The sequence below is a fragment of the Oryctolagus cuniculus genome, chromosome 10 (assembly GCF_964237555.1).
Source record: "Oryctolagus cuniculus chromosome 10, mOryCun1.1, whole genome shotgun sequence".
Classification (NCBI taxonomy): Eukaryota; Metazoa; Chordata; class Mammalia; order Lagomorpha; family Leporidae; genus Oryctolagus; species Oryctolagus cuniculus.
This window is the reverse complement of record NC_091441.1, coordinates 57405615-57422360: the sequence shown is the minus strand read 5'-3', so window position 1 is coordinate 57422360 and position 16746 is coordinate 57405615. Positions and strand designations below refer to the sequence as shown.

The following is a 16746-nucleotide window of genomic DNA, read 5'->3' as shown; positions in this document are numbered from 1 at the left end:
GGTGCATCAGCAAGAAGTTGGATGGGAAGTAGAACAGCCAGGATAGGACTCAGTGCTCTTGTAAGGGATGCTGGTATTGCAGGTAGCAGCTTAACCTGTGGCACCACAACACCACCCATTTTTCTTCTTTCTAAGGGGCTCATATATGCAACAAATATTTAACATAAGATCCATGCTTTTGGGACTGGTTTTGTGGCACAGTGAGTTAAACTACTGCTTGCAATGCAGGCATTCAAATCAGAGCACTGCCTGAGTCCCGGTTACTTATGATCCATCTTTCTGCTACTGTACTTGGGAATGCAACGAATAATGGTCACATACATGGGTCCCTGTGGGAGACCTGGATGGAGTTCCTAGCTCCTGGCTTCAGCCTGGCCTAGACCTGGCTATTGGGACCATTTAGGGAATAAACCAGCAGAGGGAAGAGCTCTGTCTGTCTCTCACTTTGTCTTTCAAGTAAAATAAATAAATCTTTAAACAAAGTTAAGTGGTTGTTTAAAGTTAAGTAGTTGTTTCAAGTAATCACAAGCCCTATACATATACAAGTCAAAGAAAAGTCAATACATTTTATTCAAGGATTAAATGCATTTTGATTTACATCACATAGGATCTAGAAAGTCAGTTTTGTTTGTTTGTTTGTTTTTTTTTTTGGTTTTGTTTTGTTTTGTTTTGTTTTTGACAGGCAGAGTGGACAGTGAGAGAGACAGAGAGAAAGGTCTTCCTTTGCCATTGGTTCACCCTCCAATGGCCGCCGCGATCGGCGCGCCCTGTGGCCGGCGCACCGTGCTGATCCGATGGCAGGAGCCAGGTACTTCTCTTGGTCTCCCATGGGGTGCAGGGCCCAAGCACTTGGGCCATCCTCAACCGCACTCCCAGGCCACAGCAGAGAGCTGGCCTGGAAGAGGGGCAACCGGGACAGAATCCGGTGCCCCGACTGGGACTAGAACCTAGTGTGCCGGTGCCGCTAGGCGGAGGATTAGCCTAGTGAGCCCCGGCGCCGGCTCGAAAGTCAGATTTTAAAAGTTGCTCAACTCCAGGGTCTATACAATTAAATAATCTAAACAGATAAAAAAGCAAAAAAATGTTTAGCTTTAGAAAGGAGGTTAAACATGTTTAAAAAGATCCTAGCTGTAGTGTTACCTTACAAAACATCTAATTTAAAAAATAAGTTTCAGGTGGACATTTGGGGCAGGGGTTAAGAAGCAAGCTGGGGTGCCCACATCCCATATCAGAATACCTGGGTTTGAATCCTAGCTCCACCCTAGATTCCTGCTAAAGTGCACCCTGGGAAGCAGCAGGTGATAGTCCAAGTAGCTGGGTCCCTGCCACCCAGGTGGGAGACCCAGACTGTGTCTGTCTCCTGGCTTTGGCCTCAGCTCAGCCCTGGCTGTCACAGGCATCTGGGGAGTGAACAAGCAGATGGAAACTCATCTGTGTTTCTCTTTCTGTCTTTCAAATAAATAAAATAAAACCTTTTAAAAACCAAAAATTTAAAAAAGCTCATTAATGTCAACTTTTTACATTTCATGATCTACCTTAAGATTTAGCCATAAGAGCCGGATCTATAGTTTCTTTACTAAATGTTCAGTGCAGGTAAACACTCTAACTTCTTGCCTTCAAGCAAAGTTGTGTTCTACTTTTCATAACCCATTTGTAAATATCCCCAGGAAGAAGCAATCTGGTAGCAATTTTAGTAGTGTTTAAACTCAGTGTCAGAGACACTGACATACTACGACTACACATCAGCTTAACATTTTATAAAAGTATAGGCCAAACACTTGGATATAGCCACACGAATTGCAAATATAGGATTCAGGAGGAAATTATAAGCCTGAAAGGTAGCAATATCAAATGGTTTTCAATATATTCTAACTCTAATTTTGGGACAGCTGCTGCCTAAATTGTTTGTTGAGAAGGATTCTGAAGATATATTTCATGATCTGGGAAAAAGAGGGTACAGTATACCATGATCTAAAGCCATGACTGCCACAGACAGGCAGGAGGAGGGATTGTCCTGTCAAATCTCTTCTAGGCTTGTCACCTTATACGTGGCACAAGGCACAAGAGTCAGCACTGGGGTCTTAACGATCTCATTTCAGTGTCTGGCCATTTATTTGCTTCATCCTTTGTTGTGAAAACCAGCTCCCCACTCTACCCCGGACTCTGTGCAGTGGCAGGAGAGCCACCCTCACAAAGTGACTTTATTGTTAGCAGTACAGATAAGTGGTAGTTCCTATTTTCAAAGTCTGTTCTTTCAAAGTCTATCCCTGTTCTGTTTAAGAAGAAAGGGAATTAATTGGAGGAAGCTGAGAAAGTAGATAGGAAGGTAAGAAGAGCAGGCTCAGGCACAAAACAAGGAAGGTGAGGCAAAGTCACCATCTGCTCAGGCTGCAAGCAGGCACCACTAGCACTGGAAACCTGCTGCCTGTCGCTTCTGGACCCTTCTACCTCTGGACACTCACCCTTTGCCACGTGACTCTCAACTCCTCCACAGCCACCATGAATAATCTTTAAGAGGCAACATTCAAAATTCCAGTCTGGAGTCTGAGATTAGCGATACTCACAGGCCCAGGCCCCAGCACTCTTAAACAACTTGAGTAAAACCGGCACTCTCAAATATGTGCACTGCTGCTACATTCTGCTCAGCAGAGGGCAGGTGAGAGGCTACAAGTACCCATTCATTTAGAAAATGCTGTCACAGAACACAATGAAGAACCAAGGTGAGACTGGGAAAGTTTGAAGCTGTAAGGTAAGGCTGCCTACAAAGATGCAGAGTTGGTACCAGGAGCTAGAGCTGAAACCATGGACTTTGGCAGATATAACAGGTCTGGGGCCAAACTACAGAACTAGGAAGAAGTAAAGTCACAGAAATAAATGAAGCCATGACCACAAAGCTGATTCCAACAGCAAAGACTAAACTGCCAGAAAATAGTCCTGGGCTGGGCAGGCACGGGAAGCACAGCAAGTACAAGGTGAAGTTCTAAGATTGCAGACTTAGGTAGCCAAGAAGTATTAAGGTTGATAAAACAACAAAAGAGAGCAAAGATTTGGTAGGTTTACTGAAGTTCATGTAAGACTGCCATTTGTGACAGCTATTCACTGGTGGTTTGGTCAACCTCTATTCATTGTTGGAGATATATATCAATTGATTTGCCTGTCTTAGATCACCTTTGCTTGGTTGAGAAGTTAAAACTCATACATAAACCTCCCAGTTCTTTAGGCAATGGAAACATCAATAGCATGAAAAATAAATGGGTTACATTGCCTTCTCATTGAGCATGGCACAAAGAATCTACCACTCCAGAAGAAATACCTTCCTTTTGCTTGTTCCTTCAAATCTTTGCTCAGGAGGGTACTCATATTCTTCCTAACTGCGCCTAGCAGTCTTGGCCAAGTGGATGAGGCAAGGCCAAGGTGGTGCTGATAACTTCATGCACTCAGTGGACTCAGGAGACCCAGTTGCTGGACGGTAGGAGGCATTTTGAGAGAGGTGATGGTAGAGCGCAGAAGCAGTGGTTGCACCTTGTGTAGAGTCAAGCAGAAAAAGAAAGTCGTCACCACAACTTCAGTCACGGCGGTGGCAGCGGCAACAGCAGCAGTATATCACTGACAGCACATATGAGAGGCTTTTCCTCAACCAAGACATTTCTTGGCAAATCACAGGTTCCAGAGTGAAAATGAATGGGCTCCAGCTCCACTTTCAATCTTTCAAATTTCCAGCCAAGAATGTTAAGCAACAAGAAACTTAAAGGAAAATATTTGACTTTTAGAGGGACCTGACTGACACATCTCTTAAATTTTGTTTAAAGCCTTCCCTTAGGTTTTTCATCCAGCAGACCTTCCCAGGGGTTTAGACTTAACATCCCTTATCACAGATACACGCATACCAGACCTCTAGGCTCTGCAGGAGGGCAATACAGGGACAAACTTCTTCATTTGTTCCTTTCACAAATAAACAGATTTTCAGTTAAAAGTATTTTTCATTAACCAAACTCGGTGAGACTATCCAAATTCTCTTAAAGAAATATTTGAAAGGCAGAGAAAAGAGAGAGAGAGCTCTTCCACCCACTGGTTCATTCCCCAAACGGCAAACTCAACCCAGGTATCTCAAGTAGTTGGCAGGTACCCAACTACTTGCACCATCACCCGCTGTCCCTGGGGAGTGCATATTAGCAGGAAGCTGGAATGGACGGCAAAGTTGGGACCAAAACCCAGGCAGTCCAATATGGAATGCCGGTGTCCAAGCGGCAGCTTAACCACTGTGCCAAATGCCTGCCTCCCTCGCATTTTTAAAAAACGGTTTAAGTATTTCTGGAAATAAGTCATTAGTTGTAAGATGGAAAACTTTCCAGGTTATTTACAGACTGCAGTGTCGCTCCCCCTCTTCGTGGAGGAACGACACAGGACCCTGCGCTGTTCTTTCGTCTGCTCGGCCCTCCCCGGGTTTGCTGCTGGTTCTTCCCGGGTTGGCTACTATCCCTTCCACCTCCGTGGAAGGGCAGTTCCCCCTGGCCACATTCCCCACTTCCGCAGGGGAGCGGCACACCGCCGGCCGGCTTTCTCGGGGGCTGCACAGGTGTTCCTTCAGCTAGATGTTCCCCTTAGATGTTCCTCGTGCATGCCGTCTCTCTCCTCCTTTATAGTCCTCCTCCGCCAATCCTAACTCGGCTGCCCACACGCCGAGTACGCTGCTCTCCAATCAGGAGCAAGTCCTACAGTTTATTGGCTGAACTGGAGGCAGCTGTGTAGAAGCTGTTTTCTTCTCTCCCAGCGCCATATTGTGGGAGAGCAGATGCATAGAATAAGTCTTAATTCCAGTAACTTAGTCTAGTCCGAGTTGCTCCCCACACTGCAGCTTGGCACTTGATGATGAACATCTCAAAAAAAGAAAACGATGAGGAGGGAAGAAGGCAAACTCCACTAAGTACGTGTAACTTGTAAATGACAGGTGATTTTCATACCCTCACCACATTTGAAATTTCATCTTCAAGGTCACTTCAGCCCTTAATTTTTGAAATTGAGACTTTAGGAAACAAAAAACATTATCTCTATATTACTTAGAAATTTAGAAGGGCAACATCCCAAGAAATTTAGTTTTAAGGAAAGCTCAATATAAGTCTTCACAAAATGTTTAGTGCCCAAGATAGTCCATGGCAAATGAAAGTTTAATAGGTAAATACAGCATTACTCCACATCATGGGTACCTTTTGGTTAATGTATATGCTTATGCCTACTTTTGGCTCATTTAGAGAGCTGAAGATTTTTTTTCCCCCCAGAAGTTCCTAGAAAACCAGAGACTACTGACACGGATTACTGTTATTTCGTAGCTGTTGAAAATGAGTCTGAATGTCGCCAAAAACCGCAAACAGAAGGAAACCAACAGCCCCACATCAATAATTCTGATAACCCCACCAAAGAGGAAATAAAAAGAGGAAATTACTCTGACAGGGCAATGGTGACTTTAGCAAAAAAGCCTCAAGGTTCAGCCCATTCTGACCCTGACCAGTTCCTTGGGGATGCAGCCCTTTCTCTTTCGGGGACTGAGCAAGTTGCATGGATTCAGAGCCTACTAGTGGCTGCTCCACTTTTGGGGTTGCAGCCTCAGTTTCCACAGCTGCCAATGAGATAACAACACCTGCTCCAGTTCTCTCACTAGGGCGTTGCCAGGATCAAATACGATGAACTCGTCGTCCCAAGATAAGCCAAAGCCACCATTACTGGGACAGTCGCCAGCAGAACTCGGCTTCAGCTTCCCTTCCCTCCTGGCAAGGCTGGTTCGACCCACAGTCAACAGGAAGCTCCCGGGGCAGGGACAGGATCCCGGCCTCGGAAGGAGGCCAGACGTGAAGGTTTTGGGATGGCTACCAAGGCTGGTGATGAGGGTGTAGGGAACGCCCCCCGCTCCCGCGGCTGGGCTGAGATTTTACTATCAACACAAAGGGTGCGGAAGCACGGTACTGACAAGCAAACAGCCAACCCCCCCAACTAACCCCGTGCTCCCAGACACGAGCCCCTTGGCCCCGCCGCCAGCGGGGCAAGCAGAAACAAGGGCGGAGGGGCGGGATCTGCGCGCCCCATTCAAGTCGCCGGGGCTGGCAGGCGCGGGAGTGGACGGGGCCGCTGCGGGCCTGCTCTGCGGGTGAAGAGGCGCCTCCCCCGCCTCACGCCCCCTCAGCCTGCGCCGCCTCGGGAATCCGCCCCGGACCGCGCCGCCATGTTGGGTCGAGGGAAGTGACTCGGACTCGCAGCCGACCCGGCTCGCGGCGGGGCGGCCCGCAGCCCGCCGACGGGCGGTGGGCTCCGGCGCCGGAAGGTGGGGGGAGGCGCTCGAGCCGGGCGCGAGTTCCGGTGAGCGCGCGGCGGTGCGCGCAGGTAGCCGCAGCCCCCGCCCCCGTGCCCGCCCCCGCGCCCGCCGAGGAGTGGAGTGGGCGGAGCCGGGAGGGGAGGCGGCGGGGAGTGAGGCGGACGGGTTGGGGAGCCCGGGAATTCCCTCCTCCTCAAGTAACGAGTCCCGGGCCGCCTCTGTCGCCGTCGCTGCCGCCGGGCGCCCCAGGACTTGGAGGTGGAGGAGGGAGCGGGCCCCGCGGGCCTCGCCTCCGTCCGCCGCCCTTTCCCCACTACCCGGAGCTGCGGCCGCAGCGCCTCATGAGAGCGCGGCCGGAGGGCAGGTAAGCACCCAGCGGGGATCCGGGGCGGAAGCGGTCGACCCCGGCCCGGACAGCGCTAGGCCCCGGCGCCCGTCCGCTCTCCCTGAGGCGCCGCCGCCCCCCCGCCGCCGCTTCCCGCCCCCGCGGCTCCGAGTCGGGAAGTTCGGGAGAAACTTCTCCCCTCCCCCTGCCCGGCTCGCCCGGCGGGTGTGTCTCCTTCCCGGCGCTACCTGCTCGCCCCCTGACTCGGTCTCCGCCCCGTCCTGTCCTTCCCGGTCCCGCCCAGGTCCGACTTGGGGTCCTCAGGGCGCTGGGACAACCCCACACCCCGGCTTTGAAGGTCGTGGGGCCACCCGGCGAGGTGGAGGGGGGCTAGGTTTGTTTTTACCCCGCTGCCGGAGTCGGGGGCTAGGGACGCGGCCCCTCCGGGTCCCAGAGGCCGGGCGAGTGTGTGTCGCCTGGTGCCGGGGGCAAGTGTGCGGGGCGAGGGCGAGGGGCTTCGCTGGGTTTGATTGAAAACCGCAACATGTTGAAGTTTTCCTTTGTTTTGGATTGGGGGTTGGGACATTTGCCATTCAGCGTCCACTTTTATCATTCCAGTCCTCCCCTCTCTCGGTTCCGATCTCTGTCCGCGTGCGTTAAAGCGAATTTTGTCGTAAAGCGTGTTTTTCCTCTGGATAATTGCTTCCAGCTTTTGCTCTCTGTTGGGCACGGGACGGAGTTGGTTTCAGAAGCTCTTTGAATATCAAGTCTGGTTGTCGGGACTGCTTTAGTTTTTGTTTTGAGGTGAGTGGGATACAGCGTAGTTCGAACTGGGAGGATTATTTTCAGAATACTTAATTGAAACAGGCACGGAGTAGCACACGGTCTACTAACTTACAAGTTGTTAAAGTAGGTAAGTGAAAAGGCTCTGGTGGAACCACAACTTTGTGTCCCTGCCGTCTGTTACGTGGATGCGTTCCACGGGTGTGTGTTTTTCACATGGGTGATTTCACCATTGTGTGATGTGATTGTAGAATATTTGCGCATTGTAACTTGTAGGATCACAATGTCAAGGGGATTTTGTTAATGTTAAGTGTGTTTAATCCACTTTATTAAGTGTCTGAAGTTAAATTGCACACTAAGAAATACTGAGTGTGGACATGTGACTTTGTATGCGTTTAAATGCATGGTAAATCTGTCTTAGCTAGCACAATACTTGGCTCAGAGTGAACAGGAAACATTTTGAAAAGACAGATAATAAGGAGCGTCTTGTTTTAGAAGACACTGATCTTGTATGCTTTTCATATATTTTACTGTAAGAAAGTTGCATTTCACTATGTTTTTTTTCCTTATAAATCCGTGAGACTTTTGCCATAGTTGACGTTTAAGAAAAGGAGGTTTAATTGTATTTTAATTTTTGGACACTAGCTAAATCTCAGTGGAGAATTTAAAATGCTCGTTGACAATTCAGAGGGTCCTTAATTAAAAAAAATTGCCTTGACTTGAATTTAATATAAGAGTTCGTATTCATATTTCCAGGATAAAAGATAAAAGGACTTTTAAAATATGTGCTATGCTGTAACCACCGTAATGTTATAATAGCTTTAATTTTGCAGTTAGTTTTTGCTGACTTCATAAACCACAAAATTGACTCCTTTCTGTTTAACTGAAAGTGAAATTACAGCCTTGACCTATCTTCCTGGGATAGGTGGAATTTGTCTTATGGTCAAAGTGTAATATTAATACATGTTCTAGGATTTTTTTTTATAGTTCAGGAAAATTCTGATGCTGAAAAATCAATTGCTATGCACACAAAGCTCTTTTCATGGTGTATAATGATAAAAGAATAAATATGCTGAAACAATAGCAATGACCCGTAATAATAAAATATTACCAACCTATGATATGAGACTTTATTCAAAGTTCAGATATGCATCATTTATTACTAAGGGTAATTATTCTTTCCTAATTTATTTAGCTCTCAGTTTAGTAAGTCAAATCAGTGTAGGCATCATTTATTCTGTTAGGAATCCTGGTAAGCTCTAAAGTCTAAAAATGCACATTTGAGTGATAATTAGCCATATATATTTGAAAAGTGTGCAAGGAAGTAATTTCTATAATAGTCAAGATATAGGAGGAGGGAGGAGGCTGTGATTGAAGTAGTGGCAAAGTTCTGTTAATCTGATGGTGGTTGGAAGGGTGTTGCTTTGGTAGAATTCATTAAGCCATACACTTGCTTTGTGTGCTTTTCTAGTCTGTTTCATTCTACAAGAAACTTCTTTTTCAAGAAGCCTGATGTGATTTACTATATAAGATACGTGGATTAAGAACTTTTTGATTGAATACTGTCTTGTCATCAAATTTCCAGATTTTTAGAGAATGATGGGACATGACAAAAATCAAAACTTAATTACGGCATCAAGGTAGAATCTTGACTTTCTGCTATTTTTAGTCCACTAGAACAGTACTTTAGTCAATAATATCAGAATTGGTTTTGACATCCTCAGGAATGTCATGAAATTATCCACATAAAGTGGTTTAATTTAACTTTATGAAGATGATAAGGACCTGAAGGAGGGCTATGTTTTGTGTCAAAAGAAGGCATATGATGGTCTCGGAGTTTCAGAAATGCAGAGAATCACTGCATTACGCTGCTTTAGTTGCTTTATGTAATGGCTTGCTGTTTTTGTTGTTGATGTTGTTGCTTTGTATCATTATAATGTAGAGTTGAAGAAGAAATGACATCTGTGCCAAATTCTTATATCACAGGAACTTTCCGTCATGTTATGAAGGTGATGTTTGTGGCACTGGCTTTGTTGTGTGAATATTTACAGGAAGTTTTAGTTAAGATATTCCATTGTTCAGAATCCTACATGGCTTAGGTCACCTTCAGTTCACTTTTAAACCAGCTTAAAATATAAATGCAAGTCCTCTAGCGAGGTACAGTTCTTCTTTAAAGGAAATAATCTGTTCGTATGAAAATATCTTGGTGTCTTACTGGTAGTGTGTGCCGCAGTTTGGGTATAGCTATGGTAGGGTGTGTATTATCGCTTCTCTTCCTCTCAGCTGCTCCAGTGCCACAATTAGGCTGAGTATTGCTCAGCTGCAGCTGCTGGGTGATTATGAACCATCCAGCTCCTGTCTAAACTCAGAGGCAGATTTAGCAAAAGGAACTATAGTAACAGCAGAGAGTGGAAGAGAAGAGCCGGTACTGCTGCCAGTATCTTTTTAACATGCCTGTATGCCAAGGGATCGTTGGCAGCAGCCGCACTACTGTTGACTTGGAACTAGCAGACTTGATGGCAATATATTGTGGTCTAGACTTCTTTTACTTTTAAGATCTTGAAGCTCACACCCGGAAAGACAGAATCCTATGATTGCAGTACAGGAAAATATACTGACATGCTACTGGATGAATCACAAACCTCTGTGCCTCAACCTAACCCCTCTGTGTAACCCCCCTCTTCCCTTGTTTGAGGGTTCAGTATGCTTTGAGACTGAAGATTTATGAAGTATATACCGTATGCTCCCTTCAACTTTAAGCTGTGATTCTTAAAATTGCTGCTGTTACTGTTGGGGTGGTGGCAGGATTGCTGATATGCAGGTTCTTTGAATTCACTCTCCCAGGAAATGGAAGACCCTCCAGAGATCATTCCTATAACTAACTACACAGTGTGCATTCTGTGTCTGTGTATTTTCCAAATAGGAACCTTAGGTTCTTTTCCCCCTTTGTTCTTTCTTTATTCCTGCTATTTGAGAAGATGGCTGTCCACAAATGCAGATAGAGTATCAGCTATATATGGCAAGCCTCAGACTAGAAGATGTTCTAGACAGATTTTGCTGCTTCTGCAGTGTTGCTCAGTTTACAAACACATCAGTCAAATAACAGAAACATCTTGTCCTCTCTTATCACTACTATCTACTGAAAAATCTAGAGACCATTCCTTTCGCTAATCCTGGTTTTGAAACTTGGTAGTTCAGCGTTTTGCTAAGTTGGAAAGGGAGTGAGAGAATATTGAAAGAAGCAGAGCTCCAGCTTGTACAATCAGTAGGAAGAAAGAAGTACAGCAAGATTATACACTTCACCATTAACAAGTGCACATTGTACTGTTGCACTTAATGAACAAGACGGTGTGATCACCTTTTTTTTTTTTTTTAGATTTATTTATTTATTTGAAAGTCAGAGTTAGAGAAAGGAAAGGCAGAGAGAGAGAGAGAGAGAGAGAGAGAGAGAGGTCTTCCATCTGCTGGTTCACTCCCCAGTTGACTGCAAAGGCCAGAACTGTACCGATTTGAAGCCAGGAGCTTCTTCCGGGTCTCCCACATGGGTGCAAGGGCCCAAGGACTTGGGCCATCTTCTGCTGCTTTCCCAGGCCATAGCAGAGAGCTGGATTGGAAGTGGAGCAGCCTGGACTCGAACTGGTGCCCACATGGGATGCTGCCACTGCAGGCGGTGGCTTTACCTCCTATACCACAGTGCCAGCCCCATGATTACCTCGTTCTTTGTGCTCTTGCAGAACCCCTATGTCAAAGCACCTTTCTCTTTGCATTATAATTATTTATTTCCATGACTCTGTTACAGTTGACCTAATGTTCAGCTATAGTTAAAATTCTTCAGAACAGTCCATTGCACAATAAATACTAAATAATTTTGAATTGTTTACAGGAATGTGGTTCTGGGTGTACCTATATGACTTTCTAACCATAAACGTTCTACACACAGCAAATATTTCAGGTACACCTCTATTAAAATTTCATAAAATTTACATATATAAATTTATAATTATATATAAATCATATATAATTATATATAAATTTATAAAACTAGCTTCATTCTTTTTCATAAGTTAAGTGTAATAAATTCTGTAAGTTTTCTCAGGGTTTTGTTCTGGAACATGATTTTATAAACTAGCTTAAACAATGTTGCAAATGTGAATTTAAAGGTCATTTTGGAATTTCTAACAAACTGAAAACTTTTTTTAGTTGAACGAGTGTTTTAATTAAACTAGTGTTTAGTAAGGTTTAGTTTAAATATTTTTGTACTATTTTAGTGACTGTAGAAAGTCCAAGTTTTGCGAAAAGAAATTTCCTAGATTTTTGTAAAATATATTTTGTGTCCTGTCATGTTACTGGTGACATTCAGTATTGTAATGATGACATATCTTCATATTTGCCTGGAGGCAAGAAAAAAAGTTCTGATTTTTCTTGACATAATGTGTGTAAAAGAATGCGTAGTAGTTCGTAAGATATGTCTGTTAGATTATTGGAGGTGGGGGCAGGGACAGGAAGTGCTGGGAGGAAAGGACTTACTATGAAACTTCAAGATGGTTTGGTTTTCAGCCTCTGTTCCCAGCAATAAGTGGACTCTAGATTTTTCTTTAACTATGAAGAATAGTCTTTTAAATGTAACTATCAGTTCCTTTTCATTAAATGAAAATTAGGGTAAGGTGGAAAAATGGCTTTGGTATATAAGTTAATACAGTTGTTTCTTGGCAAATACTGCTTTCTAATTCTGCTCTGATAGGATTAGTATTTTACAGAAAAGGCTGTTTTAAAAAATAATAGCAATCAGGTATTATAAAAGAAGCAGAGAAGGGCACCATGGTATCATAAGGAAAGGACTAAAAGGTAGAAAATAATCAATATTTTAATTACTTATGACATTGAAGAGCTATGTAACCTTGGTTCAATTAAAGTAAACTCCAAATACCTCACTTTCCCATATGAAACAAGAGATAATTGTGCCAGATAGTTTCTAGTTCCTTTCAGCCTGATATAAATATGTGTTTCTAATAGGGTTAAAGTTTTTATATTGATAACATTTAAAGAAATGATCGAGTCTAGCATTTGAAGTAAAATTTGATAACAGGTAAGTAGATTATAGTAAAAAAAATTGACTCATGGACTTGGCATTGAACTTTCTCAGGCAAATACAGTGTTTCTCCATTCATGAAATGGCCATTCATTAATCTGTTGTGTGACAAATACTGTGTTAGTTTTGATCTTACAAAATGATTGCAACATTACTGGTGCTGTTTAGGAATTCACACTTGAGTGAAACTAGCTATAATTATGAGTGTTACAGATTTTATAAATTGTTAGTTTTTTTTGGTGTGATAATCCATTATAATACTTCTGGTTTTTTGATGATATTAAGAGTGTGATGCCTATGAACTTTATCAATCCTTTTGCACTAGATAGGTTTAGCCTCAAGTAAATCAATTCAATTCTCTAGGCAGGAAGATTTGACTTAATGTTTTTGTAGACATTAGTTCATTACAGATTTTTGTGACTCAGATATATAGGCTCTTCAAGGTTTTCATAGAAGTTTTATTGCAACATCTGAATGCAAGGCTTTTTCAAAACATTTCATGTTTATGTTAAAATTAGAAAAGTAGTGACTTAATCATTCTAGTGAAGCAGATAGTTATAATGTCAGTTATTGGTAATTATGGCTATTTGGATGAAGACTTTGCCATTTTTTGTTAGGAAAATAGCTGTCATTAAAACTGATATTTAACTTTTTTAATTGAAAGAGATAAAACCTACTTCTTGTGGATAGTTGTCTTTTTTTTTTTAAGATTTATTCATTTTTTTGAAAGACAGAGTTACAGAGAGGCAGAGGCAGAGAGAGACAGAGAGGTCTTCTTCAATCTGCTGGTTCACTCCCCAGATGGACACAATGGCTGGAGCTGGGCCGATCCAAAGCCTGGAGCCTGGAGCTTCTTCCGGGTCTCCCACAAGCTTCTTCCGGGTCTTTCCACTGCTTTCCCAGGCCATAGCAGAAAGCCGGGTGGAAGTGCAGCAGCTGGGACTCGAACTGGCACCCATATGAGATTCTGGCTCTGCAGGCCGTGACTTTACCCATTACACCACAGTGCGCTGGCCCCTGGATATTTGTCTTTAACACATGTAGTTGATATTTAGAACAGAAAAGCATGGATATTTGAAAATGGTTTCTAAGGTTTGAAGATTTTCTGGGGTTAGGAAGAAACTAAATTTATAAGTAGATTGAGTTTGTAATATAAGATTTGTCAGTTGGATCTTTGAAAATAAAAATCAACCATTAGAATTTATGTATAAAACTTAACAAGTATAACAGTGTTTTAATGGTAAAAGGTATACAAATTGGTTTTCTGTTTTTGTTTTGCTGGTTGAACAAATGAAATATGTGGCCTACAAAATGTTCTGGTTATAAAGTGATCAGACTGTATCCTTGACAGTCACCCTCCTTCTCACCTTTCCAGTCTGTGCTATTTAAAAAATCCCTGTTATGAGGTCCTCATTAGGATGCTAGGTCTGTCAGAGAGGGAAAAAAGGAGGAGCATTGTTAGTAGAGTTTTTTTAATTTCCCTTCTTTGTTGTACCACATTTCCTACCCATTCACTCCTTTACTTAGGTGTTGGGTAAGACAGGAAGAAAGCGGATATGGTGCAACGCTACACTTTCACTTGCATTATCACATTTAATTTGAATCTGAAATGTATTTTAAAAATACACAGAAAAATTGTGGACAAGATAGGTATTTATTACAAATGAGGCAACTGACAAAGAATGTGTAATTTGCTGAGGTCACATAGCAACTGATTGGGAAAAACTGGGATTTGAATCTAGGACTGACTAGAAGTCTGTTCCCTATACTGTAATTTCCTTAGGAATTAGAAGCAATGATGGGAATGGGGATTTCTTACCTTTCTTCTTTTCCATTAAATTTACTTTGAATTGGGGGCAGAGTTTTCGATCATTTCTACTTTTTTTTTCTTTAAAGATTTATTTATTTTAAAGGCAGAGTTAACAGAGGCAGAGAGTGAAGTCTTCCTTTACTCCCCAAATGGCTGCAACGGCTAAAGCTGAGCCATCCAAAGTCAGGAGCCAGAAGCTTTTTCTGGGTCTCCCACTTGGATGCAGGAGCCCAAGCACTTGGGCCATCTTCCACTGCATTGGAAGTGGAGCAGCTGGGACTCGAACTGGCGCCTATATGGGATGCTGGCACTGCAGGCAGAGGCTTGGCCCACTGTGCCGCAGCACCTGCCCCCCTTCAACTTTTCTTTATGAGGAAAGTAGCTTAGTGGTGTATGTTTCATAGTAGATGAATGCCAGATATTAATTGAAGTCAGACATTGTATTTGTTAACTGAAAAAGGTTATTACACTAAACTGTAGCAAATGCTACCCTTTTGTAGGTTTGGGTTTATACTGGAAAATGATATACTAAACCCAAAACATTGTTTATCTTTGTATAAAAGAAAATGTTAAGCACAGATGAACAAAGTGGCTGCTGTTAGCATGTTTTCCTGTTTTTTTTTTTTTTTTCTTATCTAAACTTAATTCTCCAGAAGAATAAAATAAGCATGCAAAAGAGATGGGTTGTTTTATTAACTAAACAAACAAATGCTGTCTTTTCATAGGTTTGGGTTTGTAAAGTTTTTATATAGTCTATATGTCTATAGTCACCCCCCATACATGCATATATACATATGCATATACATATATACATAGACATACATGCATACATACATATAATAAATACACATGTTTGTTATATGTATAAATGTACATATTTGTTACTTGTACTCAAATTTGAATCTTCTGACTAAAAATGCGATCACATTGCTATTATGCAATATTGCTTTCATTTTCACTATTTATTTCTACCTCTGTTAATAAAAAGGTATGGAAAATGTCATTACCTAATGATTCATTGTCATATTTTAGACATATGCTCCAGGAAGAAAGCTAGTTTCTAATTTGCCCTCTCAGTGAGACAGCAATTTCCTAATGGTATACATTCACTAGCCATTTGAGGCTCCCCTTACTTTTGAAGGAAACAGTAGTATTCTTCCATACTTGCTTGTAACTGTAATTCTTATTGTCTTTCATACTGCTTTGTTCCTATAAAGCTTACTGCTATGTGAATTCTGCACTATTTAAAGCTCCAAATAAAAATTTTATTTGCTACTCTTTTGCCTCTAGGTCAAGTTTTGGCAATGATGTCCTTCACCACCTTAGAAGCCTTTTCTTCTCTGGCTTTCTTTTATTTCTTCAATTATATCTAATAATGTACCCTTTGTCCTCTCTAATAAGCTGGAACATTGTTTTCTTGTGGGAATACCAGCTAGATTTTGTAGCATTATTATCGCACAGGAAATATATACAGCAAAACTCTTTGACATGTCACTCCACCAGTTCATTGCCCATGTTTATTAAGTCATTGCATCAAGACTGGCAGATAGTTTTTACACTGCTGTGTACCAACTCTAAATGGCTGGAATGACTACCACTAGAGTTCTGTGAAAGTATAGATCTTTGTTTTGCTACTGAAGTTATTTTAAGCATCTGGAACAATGACACATAGTAGACCCTTAGGAAATATTTTTGAATGTAGGAAAGTACAGCAGTCAGCTGGCAGTGTCTGCCTGCCATGGACATATCAACAAATAGCTCCTCACTAAAAATTCTTGCAGTAATCACAGATTTTTTTTTTTTTTTTTAATCTTGAAAGAGTTATAGAGAGGCAGAGGCACAGAGAGAGGTCTTCCATCCACTGGTTCACTCCCCAAGGCCGCAATGGCTGCAGCTAGGCTGCTCTGAAGTCTGGAGCCAGGAGCTTTTTCCAGGTCTCCTACTTGGGTCCAGGGGCCCAAGCACTTGGGCCATCCTCCACTGCCTTCCCAGGTACATTAGCAGGGAGCTGGATTGGAAGTGGAGCAGTTGGGACTTGAACCGACACCCATATAGGATGCCAGCACTGCAGGCAGCGGCTTTACCCGCTACGCCACAGCTCTAGCCCCCTCAAATAAGCATTTCAACTGAATCTGATGAAGAGACTGAGGTTTGATTCATCAGTGACTTGTAGTTAAAGAACAGTACTTAGCTATCTTAAGGATAATTACCCATGCACAATAAGGGAGTTCTGTGTTCTTTATATATCTTATTCTGTAGATGTATTCTATCAACCATGCTTCTTAAAAACTAGCACACATCAATTCCTCTTAAATATAAATGAGTCATATGAATATATCTTCTTAAAGAGAGCTGAGAAAAATAGGCCCTGACAGGGCAGCTACCTTCCATTGACACTTTCATACCTCAGAAGGGAAGAATGAATTTTTGATAGA

The 16746-nt window shown here is 42.7% G+C and overlaps 1 protein-coding gene across 5 annotated transcripts in view; it reads left to right on the top strand.

Annotated features, from left to right (window-relative positions):
* Window positions 1-6375: 6375 nt before the first annotated feature.
* Window positions 6376-16746, top strand: part of YES1 (YES proto-oncogene 1, Src family tyrosine kinase) — a 74716-nt gene continuing 64345 nt past the window's right edge. Inside the window, exon 1 of one of the 5 annotated variants that reach the window (XM_008261125.4) lies at window positions 6376-6668. The gene's annotated coding sequence lies outside the window, so the exon portion shown is untranslated. Of the gene's footprint in view, window positions 6669-6833; window positions 7543-8883; window positions 9053-16746 lie in introns of those variants that run through there. The other 4 variants (XM_070050409.1, XM_051852079.2, XM_051852078.2 and 1 more) reach the window with 4 other exon arrangements.